The sequence below is a fragment of the Leuciscus leuciscus genome (genome assembly GCF_965113295.1).
Source record: "Leuciscus leuciscus genome assembly, chromosome: 25".
In the NCBI taxonomy this organism is placed as follows: domain Eukaryota; kingdom Metazoa; phylum Chordata; class Actinopteri; order Cypriniformes; family Leuciscidae; genus Leuciscus; species Leuciscus leuciscus.
The window spans coordinates 25,604,408-25,621,144 of record NC_138724.1 but is presented as its reverse complement, the minus strand read 5'-3'; the positions used below and the strand labels follow the sequence as shown (position 1 = coordinate 25,621,144).

General features: G+C 37.3%; 1 long non-coding RNA gene across 5 annotated transcripts in view; it reads left to right on the top strand.

Moving 5' to 3' along the window:
• The first annotated feature begins 1,999 nt into the window (after window positions 1-1,999).
• LOC309490832 overlaps window positions 2,000-16,737 on the top strand; it is a 32,689-nt gene continuing 17,951 nt past the window's right edge. For 2 of the 5 annotated variants that reach the window (XR_014202843.1, XR_014202846.1), the window contains exons 1-3: window positions 2,000-2,871; window positions 6,960-10,296; window positions 13,298-13,519. This is a non-coding gene — a long non-coding RNA (uncharacterized lncRNA). Of the gene's footprint in view, window positions 3,122-6,959; window positions 10,297-13,297; window positions 13,520-16,737 lie in introns of all 5 variants that reach the window. The other 3 variants (XR_014202842.1, XR_014202844.1, XR_014202845.1) reach the window with 3 other exon arrangements.

The window sequence follows — 16,737 nt, the reverse complement described above, 5'->3', positions numbered from 1 at the left end:
TCTGAGGGGCTTTGGTCTCCCGTGATGCTCAGAGAACAACTTCAACCAATGAACCCAGACCACTGTCATTCGCAAACACTCAGTAAGCCATTTTCTGTAACTCTCAAAGTTCAAAGTTTTATTCATCACATGCTTGTCCGGTGGCCCAACAGTGAGTGTTTTGTTGTGTAAGCTGTGCATCGGACCGTAAAAAAGACAATAGATTATAAAAGACAATAAACACACACAGAGGTATCTTATAGGAAAGTGAAGCCATGCAAATGTAGAGTTTCTCTCCCTCTCTCTCTCTCTCTCTCTCTCTCTCTCTCTCTCACACACACACAAGAAAAACAGACGTAAATAACTATTTAAGAAGTGCTGGAGTGACTGTAAACTGTTTCATGCCGTTGTATATACACTCTCAGCTCTCTCGGGTTTATAGAGACTCAAGATTGGCTCCTTTTAAGGTGAATTCCCTGTTTGCTCTCTGCATTGAACGTCTGCTGCCAAGAGCTGCTGGGAGACCGCTCCAGTGAAGAGTCTCCCTGAGAGAGAGAGAGAGAGAGAGAGAGAGAGAGAGAGAGAGAGAGAGAGAGGAGAGAGGGAGAGAGAGAGAGAGAGAGAGAGAGGGGGAGAGAGAGAGAGAGAGAGAGAGAGGAGAGAGGGAGAGAGAGAGAGAGGGAGAGAGAGAGAGAGAGAGAGAGAGAGAGAGAGAGAGAGGGAGAGAGAGAGACAGAGAGAGAGAGAGAGAGAGAGAGAGAGAGAGAGAGAGAGAGAGAGGGAGAGAGAGGGAGAGAGGGAGAGGGAGAGAGGGAGAGGGGAGAGAGAGAGAGAGAGGGAGAGGGGAGAGAGAGAGAGGGAGAGAGAGAGAGAGAGGGAGAGAGAGGAGAGAGAGAGAGAGGGAGAGAGAGGGAGAGAGGGAGAGAGGAGAGAGAGAGAGAGAGAGAGAGAGAGGGAGAGAGGGAGAGAGGGAGAGAGAGAGAGAGAGAGGGAGAGGAGAGAGGGAGAGAGAGGAGAGAGAGAGAGAGAGAGGGAGAGAGAGAGAGGAGAGAGAGAGAGAGAGAGAGAGAGAGGGAGAGAGAGGGAGAGAGAGAGAGAGAGAGAGAGAGAGAGAGAGAGAGAACTAGGAACTAGTTATAGCAAAGTAAAATCACATATAAGTCAGTTCTATTGTTTTTTCTAGAGCAATGAGATTAAATATACAATAGATAAAATATTAAGTCGATTCATAATAATAAATAATAATAAAATATTTACTTGATGCAAGTCAATATGTAATTTACTGTAGGTATGACCTCTCAGATGTTTCTGAGAACAGCAGGAATAAGTAAATCTTGTATATTATTTATATTATAATATTAAATATGACTTGTATTAGTACTTAATATTTATTTAGAACAATATATATATATATATATATATATATGATTAGGGTCCAATTCTCACTATTAACTAACTAATAACTACGACTTTTGCTTTAATAAACTCCTAATTACTGCTTATTAATAGTTAGTAAAGTAGTTATTAGGTTTAAGTAGGATTATGGGATGTAGAATAAGGTCATGCAGAATAAGGCATTAATATGTGCATGTAAGTATAGGCTATATTATATATATATATATAATAAGTATATAGAATATATAATTTAATAGTTTTGATATCATTTTATATTATACATTACAAATATTTACATTATAATACTATTATTATTATACTACAGCATTAGTATTTAAAATATTAAATATATATATAATAAATACATATAAATATATAAATGAAATGAGACAATTGTTGATATATAGTACAGAGTGATAAAAATAATGCGGATGGCATATAGCTCAGCCTTAGAATTTGATGAGAAATATTTGAGCTCATAATATTTGACAAATATTTGACTTTTGATCGCAGATTTTGTTATCTTGGCTCTAGAGGAGACACATATGAGTCTCCTTTTGCTCTCCATTCTCATTGCTGTACAGGACATGTGTCTCCTTGAGATGCCAGCAATGTAAGTATAATGTACGTCCATCATGTGAGTTGTATATGTATATGTCTATATCCTGCATATGCTGTATCTCAACACTTGGCTTATTTGTTTCTATTTTTATGATATTGGCAGAAACATCTAAGACAAAGTTGATGCTTTACTGGAACATAAATGAGATCTCTCTCCTCATTTCCTCCCAAAACACTCATAAATCTCTCTTTTCAGCACAACTAGACACAGAAGTTCATAGCTGTTGACACACATCAACTAAATAAACCAGTCCGCTGAGTGATTCCTCACCCAAATACGTGATATGTGAGTAAAAAAAGCACAGATTTGCTGATTAGCAAAGCTTCAATATTATCTACGACACCCATTGGCTTCATTTTTCCCATTGTTTAAGATGAGAATGAGTATTTTTATATCAAACATCCAAGAGCGCAAATGTAAACAAAAGACTTTGAGAAGACCGAGGCCTTTTATGGAGTCCAGAGCAGCTGAGATAAATTAAACTGTCAGTGTTTATTTTCCAACAAATCAGCAGTTGAGCTCTCCAGCCCTTTGACAGCTGATAAAACACGCTGACAGAGGGCGAGAGACAAAACTAATATAAACTAATATAAAGAGCAGAAAACCCAGACTTAAAAGGACAAACGGGGGGGAAAAAAAGATGGAAGTAGAAGTTCACTACGTAATCCAGTGTTATCGGGATGGAAGATCTGGGTCTTGTAAACCTGTGTGGTCAAGAAGCTTAAAAGTCTTGAGGATTTTAAAGGTCTGTTTCTGTAGATTCTCTCCGTCCTTTTAGGGAGGAAAGGCGCTCATGTATATCAAAGCATGAAGAACGGAGAGAAATATCAGTCCCAGCTATTGTTACACGCCGAGGACTGGATGTCCATACAGTGGTGAGTCCATTTATGTGTGTGTGTGTTACTGATCATTTCTGGGGGTTTTCTATTCCGTAAAAGGCCTGGCTGTCAGTCGTATTGTTGACTCGGGGCCGGAGCGACACTGGCCCCCTGATGCGTCCACCTGATATAGCAGCGCAAGTTCACAGACATGGACTTTCAGTCCGGTCCAAACTAAAACTTCAAACTGAAACTTTGATGGATGTCCCTGCTGAAAAGGCCAGCATGTACAATTCCCAAACTAACAGTAAGTTCAAGGAAGGTTCCCAGCAGGGTTGTGATTCAGAACAGAATTGAGAATGCATTTTAAATCACCCATTTTAAAACTGAACTATACTTAATTTCCCAGAATGCATCACCTGTGTTGAATACCTTTGAATTCAGTGAAATTCCTCTTCCTGTCATTCCAAACCAAATCTCCTTTGACAAGTGGCCAATACAATTCAAACACCAACTTGTCAATTCTGAATTTTGCACAACCCTGATTCTCACACATTTTGACCAATGCATTTGCACGACTCTTGTTCGTTTGTTTTTAACGATAAGGATATTTTTTTTTTAATTGACAATGAAACTAAATAATTTGAATATCTCATGAAATTATTTAGCCAAACATTTGATTCATTTTGATGACTTTTCCAGGTCTACATTATAAAAATTCCCAGATTTGCCTTTGCTTTTCATGAACACCAAGTTCTGGCATGAAATTCTAGATTGCGCAGGCTGGTAGGTCCTTAACCCATTTGGAAGTGACATCATCATAATCTACATAGCGCAGCTGATTGGTTGCTGATGCATCAGCGGCCAATGAGCTCAAGCTAAACATTCAAATACCGGTAGTGTTGCTGTTATCAGACTGCACCGCGCTTTCAGAAACCCTCCACCTTCCCCAGCTCCACCTGTATAGATCTGCTATACGGGGGTCATTTCATGTATGTACAGTATATTCATGTATATTTCATGTGTCTGCAGCAGCAGCGTAACAGATCTATTCCGCCAAGACCAAATACATCAACATTGCCATATCCATTGGCATGCCAATCTCTCCAAAGGTTGTCATGACACAAACCCTGTCAAGCAACAAATGAAGCATATGCATTCTCTGGGAATCGAAACCATGGCCTTTGCATTGCTAGTTGTTGTTTTTGTTGCTCTAACAGTTTAGCTATAGTAACTCAATTAGCTTGAATTTTTATGCTGGTCCAAAATGGTTTGTACTTGTTTGGCGCTGGTCTAGCCGGTGTGCCGACATTATCTTAAACCTGGCTTGACCAATGAAATGTTTCTGTTTAAGCTAGTTACTTGGTCCACAAGCTTCAACAGTGACGTTCACCAGAACCAAACCAGCGTAGAAATTCATGACGGTAACAATAGTCTAAATATAAACTGCATTTATATACGAAATTCTGTCAATGTCATCTGTGCGGGATTCTGCGATCGTTGCTCTGGTGGGGTGTGGCGGTAGAAAGGCTTTACGACAGCAGGCTTTTAGCAGCCCTCAAGAGGGACCGTCTTCCGTCTCACTGCCTTTCCTTCCACACAGTCAAATCTTACAGTTCATTACCCAAACCGAGCTAAAAACGTCCTCGCGCTCGTGTTATGCCGGTCTGAGAGCGAACCAGAGAAAAGAAATGAAATGCACATCAAAGATACATGAGAATGGAGAAAAGAGGAAAGCCGTCTCTTTTTAATTTTTAATTCATCATGTGTAATCAAATGCTCGTCTCACAAATTACAGCACACAAATGTGAAGGGAGAGAGCGAAGGGGATATAATCAGATTAGTGATGAATCAATATGGGTTTTCCAATGACTGATTCCTAAAACTTTACATTTGAATCTTGAAAATATGGTTATCTCCTTGGGACCACCAGAGATGCCAATCTGACTCCCTAAAAAAAAAATACTCACCCTCATCTCGTTCCAAACCCAAATGATTTTATGTATTGAATGAATTACCATCACTAAGAACGAGGCTTTCAGTCAGGACAAAAACTAACATTCTGAAGTCAAAATTAGTTATAATATTCACCTCCAGTAAGATCTTAACTGCTGTGACTGAATCATTGAATCAGTGAGTTGACTCATTGATTCATGAACAAATCATGCAGACCGGTTTTGTGAACCGTTTTTATTTATTTATTCAATTATTCAAATGAATGATTCATTCACAAATTGGACATTGCTATTCTCTTGTTAACCCTAATAGAGCCAGATGTCAAGATTTTCAATGAATAACTTAAATGTTTCTCAAACAAAGTTATCATACAGTATATATCTGAATATAATTGAAATATAGGGATATAATACTTTTATGCTGCTTTTTGAGTCCCGTTTTGAAGCTTCGTTGCTAAAAAGATATAAAAACGTTCTCATTTTGTGTTCTGCAGAAGAAACACAGGTTGGAAATGACACGAGGGTGAGTAAATGATGACAAAGTGTTTACAGTAGGTGAACTATCCCTTTAAGATCACTTTCCTGATTAAGTCCCAAAAAAAAAAATCACAAAAATGCTAAACGCTTAACCCCAGTATAATAATGTTTCCGTCCAGCGGTCTGAAGGCAGCCGGACACACACCTGCTTGAAGCTCTCGTGTTCATTGCGTCTCCTGCTGTTGCTGTCATGCTAAATAAACCTCATTGTTCCCAGTCACAACATGCCTCCTGTCTGGCCTAGTGTGTGTTTTCCTGCGACCGACCCCTCCTGTTCCCCCCTGGACTCCATCACGTCGTCTGAGGCCTACCGTACACACACAGAGCAGCGGCTGAACATGCCTTATTCATGCCCTCCAGCTCCGAGAAGCTCTAGCTGGGACAAGCCTGAACCTCCATAAATGATGAGCGCTAAAGTCAGCGCTGGTGTAATCCTGCTGTTCCCGGCAGCGCCGCCACAGGGACGCTAAATCATTCACAGCGCAGTGGCTTCGGAAAGAAAAGTTTCTGCTCGCTTGTGGTCTAACGGTAAAGTAAAAGATGAAGTTGGCATGGCTAGTTTGGTCCTCCTAACTGGTCTTAACTCAAGGTCTTCGCTTGAATTCATGGGCCACCGGACGGCATTCCCAGTGGAAACGATCCTGATGTTAGATTTAAGAAGCAGCCATGTGGAAAAATCTGGCCCATTGTCCAACAGGAATTGTGAAGAGAAGAAAGACAGGAAGTGAGGTCATTGTTCTCAGGGAAGCCCGGCTGGGGAATTATACACCTGAGCATAAAGAGTGGACGACTCCATTGTTTTGGAGAAGAAGGAAAGACACTTTATGGATTTTCCTATTTAAGGACAACACCAAATCTCCACCAACTCTACAAACATACAGTCTTTACTAGTACATTAGAGTTACGATATCACGTGTAAACAGGACTTTTTCAGAAATACCGGTAAATATGTTCCAGTAAATTACCGATATGATTGACATCACAGATTTTTACCAGTATTTTGGTACAGATGTGTGAGTGTTATCTTACTGGTAAAAAATTCTGGGTTGTTTCAACCCATATTTGGGTCAAATATGGACAAACCCAACCGTTGTGTTAAAAAATGTAATAAAATGTAATAGTTCTGTAATTAATATTAATTATAAATTCTAGAATACTTTGTTCTTTAATTATCTTAATCAAAATGTTGGCCGATACTAATAAGCCAAGAAATGTTTTTATGTCATGGCTGATAACCAATAAATATTAAATATTAAAATATATATTTAATAATTAATATTTATATAATAAATATTGCAATTGTATCTTAATATTATCTTAATATACTATCTAATACAACACTAAAAACTAAAATCAGTTGTTTTAAATACTACCTAAAGTGAATTTAGGCATCACAACATTATAACGCACAGTATGAAAAATGGATATTAATTTAGAAATTGGCTAAAGATACCATTTAACAGTGTTATTAAAACATTAGTGTTTTTAAAGATTAATTGTAAGTGAGCATTTGATCTAAATAGGGGAAATGAGCACCGTTAACTGATAAATTGGTACCAATATATCATGCGTTTCTTAGTATTTTCAGTAATCTTGTTTTGATTGATCAGGCTGTGTGTCACACCTCTCTCTCCCACTCTCTCTCTCTTCCAGGTGATTCACCGCAGCCAGACTCCCTGGAGGTCAGGTGTCTGGACATGATGTCACACCGCTAACATCATCTAGCCTCTGCTACCTGAAAGTGACAGCTCTTGAGTTCTTCATGGTGAAGAACAGAGTCTGCATGTGTGGAAGGTATCAGTTGTGTTTCTCTGCTGTGAAGTATTGTAAACGTCCCCAAATGTCCAGTTTCCCTGCAGAAAAGACACTGTTGTGGTGCTTTGGTGTACGCGCAGCTTGGGATGCTGGTGAGATGAAGGCTTCTTAAGCCTGAGAACATACTCTGAATGGACATAAACAGTTATACGCACGCTTGATTTCAGAACATATTGCACTCGTAATGTTTCGAGGGGAACACGAACATGAGTAGTGCTGTCAGAAATGATTAATCGCGATTAATCGCATTTAACATAAAAGTTTGAGTATAATTAATCGCGATTAACGGATTTGACAGCACTAGATTATAGGTACGATGGACCACAGTACTCAAAATGAAATAATTAAATCTATCAATAATTAATGAAAGCAATGATTAAATGTGCCAAAATAATGAAGTCAATAAATAATTAAACCAATAAATAAATGTACCTATTTATTGTTTAATATTTCATGAAAACACAGGATTTATTGTTTATTAATATTACATAATATTCACTTTCACAAAACTACAGCTGCAATCCAATAATACTATTTTAAAATTTCATTTTAATAATAAAGCATCATGTCTTCTCAAAATTTCCAATATTTGCTGTTTTAATGATAAATCATTATTTCCTCCCATGATAAAATTTTTATTTCCAAAAGTAATTTTAATTATAAATAACTCTTTTTATTGGTTCAATTAATTATTTGATTTAATCATTTTATTTACAGTAGGTGCGTCCCAATTTGCATACTTATGCACTATTGTAGGACGTTTTTAAGTACAAATAGTGCGAGTATAGTGTTTACTAAATATTCAAAAAAGAAAAAGTGTACTTTAAATACCCGGACGATGCACTAAATTAATGGAAAAATGTGGGATGTTGGACACTTAGCGGAGGGGGAGAGGCATTAGACTCCGATGTTGAATGACAAAATAACCTTATAAAATTCACACACTACACGAATGAGTACATACTGCATAAGTATACGAGTAAGTGCATAGTGTATAGGGTGTCATTTTGCACCTAATGTTATTACACAGTTTAAAATAATATTTAAAAATATACATATTTATGGAAGCTTGTTTCCGCCACTGAATACTAAATAAATAATAATAATTGCGACTTTTTATCTCACAATTCGTACTTTTTTTCTCACAATTGCGATATATAAAGTCAGAATTGTGAGAAATAAAGTCGCAATTGCAAGAAATAAAGTCGCAATTCTGAGAAATAAAGTCGCAATTGCGAGATATAAAGTCGCAATTCTGAGAAATAAAGTCGCAATTGCCAGATATAAAGTCAGAATTGTGAGATATAAAGTCAGAATTGCATGATATAAAGTCGCAATTGCGTGTTATAAAGTCAAAATTGTGAGATATAAACTATTCTGAGGTAAAAAAATAAAAAAATGTAAAAATCCGTATTTTTTCCCTTAGAATTGGACTTTATATCTCACAATTCTGACTTTATATCTCACAATTCTGACTTTATAACACGCAATTGCGACTTTATATTTCGCAATTCTGACTTTTATCTCACGCAATTCTGACTTTTTTTAAGACGCAATTGCGACTTTATTTCACGCAATTCTGACTTTATATCTCGCAATTGCGACTTTATTTCACGCAATTCTGACTTTATATCTCGCAATTGCGACTTTATTTCACGCAATTCTGACTTTATCTCACGCAATTGCGACTTTATTTCACGCAATTCTGACTTTATATCTCGCAATTCTGACTTTATAACACGCAATTGCGACTTTATTTCACGCAATTCTGACTTTATCTCACGCAATTGCGACTTTATTTCACGCAATTCTGACTTTATCTCACGCAATTGCGACTTTATTTCACGCAATTCTGACTTTATAACACGCAATTGCGACTTTATTTCACGCAATTCTGACTTTATATCTCGCAATTCTGACTTTATAACACGCAATTGCGACTTTATTTCACACAATTCTGACTTTATATCTCGCAATTCTGACTTTATAACACGCAATTGCGACTTTATTTCACGCAATTCTGACTTTATCTCACGCAATTGCGACTTTATTTCACGCAATTCTGACTTTATCTCACGCAATTGCGACTTTATTTCACGCAATTCTGACTTTATAACACGCAATTGCGACTTTATTTCACGCAATTCTGACTTTATATCTCGCAGTTCTGACTTTATAACACGTAATTGCGACTTTATTTCACACAATTCTGACTTTATATCTCGCAATTCTGACTTTATAACAAGCAATTGCAACTTTATTTCACGCAATTCTGACTTTATATCTCGCAAGTCTGACTTTATAACACGCAATTGCGACTTTTTCACACAATTCTGACTTTATATCTCGCAATTCTGACTTTATAACACGCAATTGCAACTTTATTTCACGCAATTCTGACTTTATCTCACGCAATTGCGACTTTATTTCACGCAATTCTGACTTTATCTCACGCAATTGCAACTTTATTTCACGCAATTCTGACTTTATAACACGCAATTGCGACTTTATTTCACGCAATTCTGACTTTATATCTCGCAATTCTGACTTTATAACACGTAATTGCGACTTTATTTCACACAATTCTGACTTTATATCTCGCAATTCTGACTTTATAACATGCAATTGCGACTTTATTTCACGCAATTCTGACTTTATATCTCGCAATTCTGACTTTATAACACGCAATTGCGACTTTATAACACGCAATTGCGACTTTATTTCACGCAATTCTGACTTTATATCTCGCAATTCTGAGAAATAAAGTCAGAATTCCAAAATGTAAACTCGCAATTATGAGATAAAAAGTCGCAATTATCTTTTAAAATGTTTTATTCTGTGGCGGAAACAAGATTCCATACATATTAGTATAAATAACAACAGATAAAACAATAGCATGTAGCAATCAATAATTTACAGTGTTTTTCAAGTGCATGTACTTGCGTAGAGTATGTTTCTGTTCTTAACAGCAACTCTATCAGCCAGCTTCACTATATGACCAGCACTAATTTGCATAAACCAGCTTGGACCAGCATGGAAATTCATGTTTTAAACATGTCTTTCCATTGTTATTTTCTGCATTTTGGTGTTCTCTTTCTCTTTTCTTCAGAGAGGAGGTGCTGCAGGTACAAGCAGAGCTGCGGTTTCACCTAAAAGCAGAAAGAGCGTCCCAAAGGTCCCTCGACATCCCCCGCATGTCTCCTTTCTCTTCCCTCCTTCTCTCTCTCTTTCTTTCTCGCCTCAATGAAAACGTCCGATCACGTTAGCCTCACCGCAGTGCTAAAACGCTCTCTCTGCGCCCCCTCTGTCCTCTGCGCTGTTGCCGCCCTCATTTCCACCAAACAGAAACACTTTGAAATCTCTCAGAACGGGAAAGATCGCAGGCCTTGTGTTTGTGTTTGATAATGCTCAAGACAACATAATGCCAATAATCACACAAAATTACTCCAGTGATTTTGTAATTAGCTCTTGGATCTGTTCACGTTACGGTCATGTTCTGGTCTCATATCTTATCAGAGTTTTTCTGGGTATTTCCAGATGCAGAGCCGATTAATCAGGAGAGATGATCTGTGCTAAACTCACATGTACACACACACGGGGAAGCCGGAATATGATATTTTTAAAAGTTTAAAAGTCATGGCACAAAAATGTTTACAAATGACCTCTGTGTCAAAATGAGTGTTGAGTCAGTCTTCCTGCAATCTCAAACTACTTATATTTGTCTATATCTCAATATTTTTAGAAAAAAAAAAAAGTGATTCATGCAATTTTATAATAGTTCAATATTAATATTTTTAATAATATTTATTCAAATAATGTAAAATATTTAAATAATAATACATTTCTTTAAAAGGTTAAATATTAATAAAAATATATATTACACTAAAACAAGCCTAATTCTCAACTAAGTAAAGATTGTTTCAAGTAATTTAATCAAGTACACAGTTATTAATAAATCATTACACTGTACTGGTTTTAAATATGATTACATCATTTTACAGTGTTAAAACACTTCTCTAATTTTCAAACATTTCCACTTTTATTTTAAAGTTAAATGTTATATTAACATTTTAATTCCATTATAGTATTTTTATAGGATCAAATTAAATATTAAAATGAACATTCAAATAAACAACTAATTATATCAAAACAATGGTGTTTAGCCATCAAGTAATTCTCAATTAAGTGAAGAGTTTCAAGTAATTTACTCAAGTAGTCATTAAATAATTTAAATAATCACCAAAACATCAAAGTACAAGCAATAAAAGAAATTAAAAACAATAGAACAAAGATACTAATTAAGCAAATGGTGCTTGAAGTATCGAACAGCAGTATCAAGTTAAATAAAATATGAAAATAATGAAATGTAAAAATAAAAATTATTTATAATATTTCTTTTCTTTTTTTTATCCAGTTTTTTTCTGTATCTCCTAGAGATTACCGCAATTTGTGTAATAGGTGCACAGTTTGAATATATTACAGACGGTCATTTGTGTTATGATAGCCCAACACAAGGCCCCTGCCAGTGAGTGATACAGTAAATACAGTGAGTTTGTGATGAAAGAATGACAGAGACGTGGTTTTCTGATCGATCGCATGAGCTCAGAGAGATCTGGTGCTGCTCTACGTCTTAAGCTTTATAAATCACTTATTTTGAACATTAAGAACAGCCTGTCCTAGACTAGAGGTGTTTACATTCTGTTGGGCTCTCCTCTCTTTCTCTCTTTTTCCTGCCTCCATTTCTCCACCTCCCCCAACCGTCCCTCCCTTGCTTTGTGGAGGAGGACAATCCACTGGAAGGAACGAGGGACTTGGCCGCAGACCAGAGCAGAAAGAGAGAAATACTGTGGCGTGAAGTTTGACCGAGTGCATGTGCAGAACAAAAGAGGTCACATGACCAGCGGATTGAATCTGAGGGATGAATAGGGCAATGATTGATCAGGATCACACCTGGTGGAGAGAGAGAGGGAGTGTGTTTGAGCTGTAGCTCCCACATGACGTCAGACGGAGAGAGTGGGGGTCCAACCAGGGGGTCAAGGGCAACATGTTCCCAACAAACACGGAGAGAAAACGATTAACAGGACTTTCGCAGCAGGGGAGAAATATGGAGGGAGCCGAGGGGGTCTCTTGAGAAGAAAAATATAGCAGGAAAATGACCTTCTTCCTCACAGAGTCACTGAGAGCATCGCCAATGCTCCTAAATATAGTTTTCTGAGAACTTTGGGGAGAGAAAAAAAAACGTGGGAAATTCCATTCTTTCCCTTTTCTCTGTCTTTGTCTCTCCTTCTCTCTTAATTAACTAAACTAAACAGTAATGCATTGTAAATCATGCATTTGTATTGCTAAAGCAGTGCTAAACTAAACTAAAAAATAGTTGTGCATAAAATTTAGAAATTGTATTACCAAGAATTGCTAAACTAAACTAAACTAAACTAAACTAAACTAGTTGTTTAAATTTAGAATTTGTAATGCCAAAGCAGTGCTAAACTAAACTAAACCAAACTAAACTAACTAAACTAAACTAACTAACTAACTAACTAACTAACTAACTAACTAAACTAAACTAAACTAACTAAACTAAACAACTAACTAAACTAAACTAAACTAACTAACTAAACTAAACTGACTAAACTAAACTAAACTAACTTAACTAACTAAACTAAACTAACTTAACTAACTAAACTAACTACTCTAAACTAACTAAACTAAACTAACTTAACTAACTAAACTAAACTAACTACACTAAACTAACTAAACTAAACTAAACTAAACTAAACTAAACTAACTAAACAACAGTAGTGCACTGTAAAACTTGAATTTGCATAGCCAAAGTAGTACCAAACTAAACTAAACTAAACTAAACTAAACTAGTGCATTGTAAAACTTGAATTTGCATTGCTAATGCAGTACTAAACTAAACTAAACTAAACTAAACTAAAATAAAATAAAATAAAATAAAATAAAATAAAATAAAATAAAATAAAATAAAATAAAATAAAATAAAATAAAATAAAATAAATTAGCTCTTTATAAGTTTAAGACTTGTTTCCAAGCATTGCTAAACTAAACTGAAAACAGTGCAGTGAAAAATTATAATAGTAAAAATAAGTTTCAAAAATAAGTGAAACAAAATAATTGAAAATTGTTTAAGAAATGTATAATCTTTCTCTGTGCAGAAGCCCTGTTCTGAGGTCAGTTCCCTGCTGGAACTCCAATGTCAGATTCATCTCTGCTCCGGCTCCAGCTTTCCCATGACCACATGACCACATGGCTGACACCTCCACAACCTCCACGCGTCCCCAGTGAGGCTGAACCCACAGAGCTGGGACAGGAGGCGCTACTGGGGTTCCACCCACAAGTGTCCCACCTTCCTCTGTGACCCGTTATCCATGTTTACGGTGAACTGATCCACACACACACACACACACACACACACACACACACACACACACACACACACACACACACACACACACACACAACACAGCGTGGGAATCCCAACATCTCAGGATACATTTAGAGTCAAACAGCCCTAGATCATGTTTTCCACCAGCTAACATTCTTACACATGTACGTACAATGAAGAAATAGTCGCTGGAATTGTGTCATTTAATCTATAAATATTCCAGACATGCTCTGGTCTCAAATCTTATCAGCGTTTTTAGGGTATTTCCAAATGCATGAAAGAGTTTGCAGTTAGTAGGAAGTAAACGAGATATCCTTGACCACACTATTCTGCTTTTTTCTCAAGGTTATATTCCGACTTCTAAAAACTAATATAGTCATAAATCCAGATTGAAATATTGTGTGCACATATAATGTGGATGTAGAAGTGTGATGGAAAGCAGAATTATGGCCTTTAACCTTCTCTTCACGTCTATGTGAGATGATCGCTTCACCTCCTCCTAGAGGTTAAAAAGTCACGCAGTTCCAGGCATAAAAGCATAGCATTCAAGCATAAAACACATCAAGAGCTTTCTCAAAAAAAAGCATGAATCTGTCACAGAGCACTAGCCAGATTAGCTGGCTTCTACTCAACATCACTGAGTCAGCAAGCACAGGAAGCAAAGGCATGTTTACAAGCTCCCAACAAACACTTCTGAAGAAGCAAAGTCACTGGATTTGTCAAAGTTTGTGAGGTTTACGCTGCTGAATCTTTGAAAGTAGACCAGATATGCTGCTAGACTACATGGTTCCTGGCGCTGGAGGGGCGGGATTGTTGATCAAGTTAGTTTGAGCTTGATTTCGGGAAGAACTGATTCATCTTTTGCCTTATATAAATACAAACTTACAGTACTGCTAACATCCTCAGATTACAGTCTCCGTTTCACCGGCTGTGTTTCCTTTTTGGTGCTTTGAAGAGTCTCTTTAAGATAAGATATCCAAGTGTAGTACGCCCTCTTCCAATCGCGAGCTGCCGTTAACTATTTATAAACTCTGAGAAATGGAAATACTCACTCTCTCCCCTCACTAATGTGCAGAGGCGTAAAGAGTACCTGAAAAAATAGAGTAAAAGTACAGATATATTGCAGCGAAAAAAAAGTTATCAATTACAATCGCACTCGAGTAAAATTGATTCCCCCGGTTTCACAGAAAAGGCGTAAGTCTCAGACTAAAATGCATGTTTGAGCTGTTTGCACTGGCATATCTTTAAATATGTCAGTGCCATTGTTTTGTCTCAAGGCATGTTTATAAAAGCTACTTAAATATCCTAATTGAACTAAGGTTTAATCCTGGCTTAATCTAAACCCTGTCTGTGAAACCAGGCCCTAAAGTATCTGATTTGAACAGTACTTAAGTATTTTACTTGTACTGAATGTAGGCTCAAAGATGCACTAGTCCTACAACAGTATCTTATGCCTGTTACAGACTGTACGATAAAGACACCTATTGAATCGTAGGCTACGACGCAAGTTAGTATAGAAGAATGAAACGTCATCAGTATGCGCTAGTGGTAAACACATAGAGCAAGATTAATCGCACTTTACGATATAGTTACGAGTCTTTTCTTCCCTATTGTGAGTTATGTCCGAGTGAAACGGCTTCTCAAACAAGAACAAATGTAGGGCGGGACTTTATTTTGTCTGTCTGGAATTGATTGGATGCTATAGGTGGATCTCATGTGAGTGACAGGTTGCCCCGCCCCCGCGCCAGTAAACACGTCATCAGAGAAGAGGCAGGAGAGGTTATTTTGATTAAAAGATTATGAGGGCACATGAATAAAATTATGTGTCTGATAAACTTGTGTATAACATGTATGTAGACTGTACGATAAAGACACCTATTGAATCGTCGGCTACGACGCAAGTTAGTATAGAAGAATGAAACGTCATCAGCATGCGCTAGTGGTAAACAAATAGAGCAAGAGGATTCACACTTTGGGATTGTGGCTTTTATGTGTGCTGAAAAAAAGAGGAGGAAGCGAAAGAGGAGAATATGGACGCGATCATCGCTAGGGATTTTGCAAATGGAGCTTGAGGGAAGTAGTTTAAAGTTTTAGAGGCATGTCGCGTTGATCAATACGTCATTTCATGTTGCATTTTTTATTGGCTAGTCAGTATACGTAGGTTGTAGCAGCAAACACATTTATATAAATTTATGACTGTCAGAAAATTAGGCTCTTTCGTCTGAAGGCCGTGACAACGGCCATCTTTGAACTTCTCTCACTGTCTGATGTAGAACCACCGTTTAGGAGCCTCAACCAAAGAAATCACCACGATTGGTAATCTTTGTCTGGGACAGCCCTAAAACGTACAATGTATACTGGCTTTAAAGGAACCATATGTAAGATTGTGGCCAAAACTGGTACTGCAATCACTTTCAAATTACTGTAGAGCGGTGTATCCCCTCCCCCTCCCCCTGACTCGATGTTGCCAGATAGGCTGGCATTTTTTATCCGACACGTTTGTAGCTGCAGCTGTGGTAACTAGAGCAGAGCTGGCAACCCGGATGCCGAAACACTACTGACTTCGTGATTGGTAGATAGGTGGAGGGTGGCGCTTCAGGCCAAAATACAACATGACAACATCAACATCAGTTGAGGGCTGCAACTTCACTTTTAAATTACAATATCCTGGCCGGACTACTGTTGTCAGTGATATAAGTATTTGAAATGAACATGATTTCTTAATGTCTAGTGACATATCAGGGCCATTTTATGATTAATTGAAATACATTTCTTACATACGGTTCCTTTAAGTAGCCTTGTTGACAAGTTTGGGTGAGCAAGGGCAAAACGCACAAGAGATAATACCTTCAATGCCCTGTAGATGGCGATATCACTTCTTTTGTAGTGCTGCAGAAAAATTAGTTGCCATGCAAAATGTAACGAGTAAGTACATTACTCATCACAAACGTATCAGAGTACATATACTTATTTAAAAATGAAGTCAAGTAGAGAGTAAAAGTTGCTGATATCTCTAAAAAACAGTAACTAATTACATATTTGACACCACTGCTAATGTGCGCATGTGAGGTAATATCACCTGACTTCAGGAGACGTTAAAGCTTCCCGCTCTCCCGATCGACACGAGGGGTCACTGCGCTGAAGATCATCAATCAGAGATGTGAAACCATAACACACGCCATCTCTGTTTATATCTCTCTGTCTCTCGCG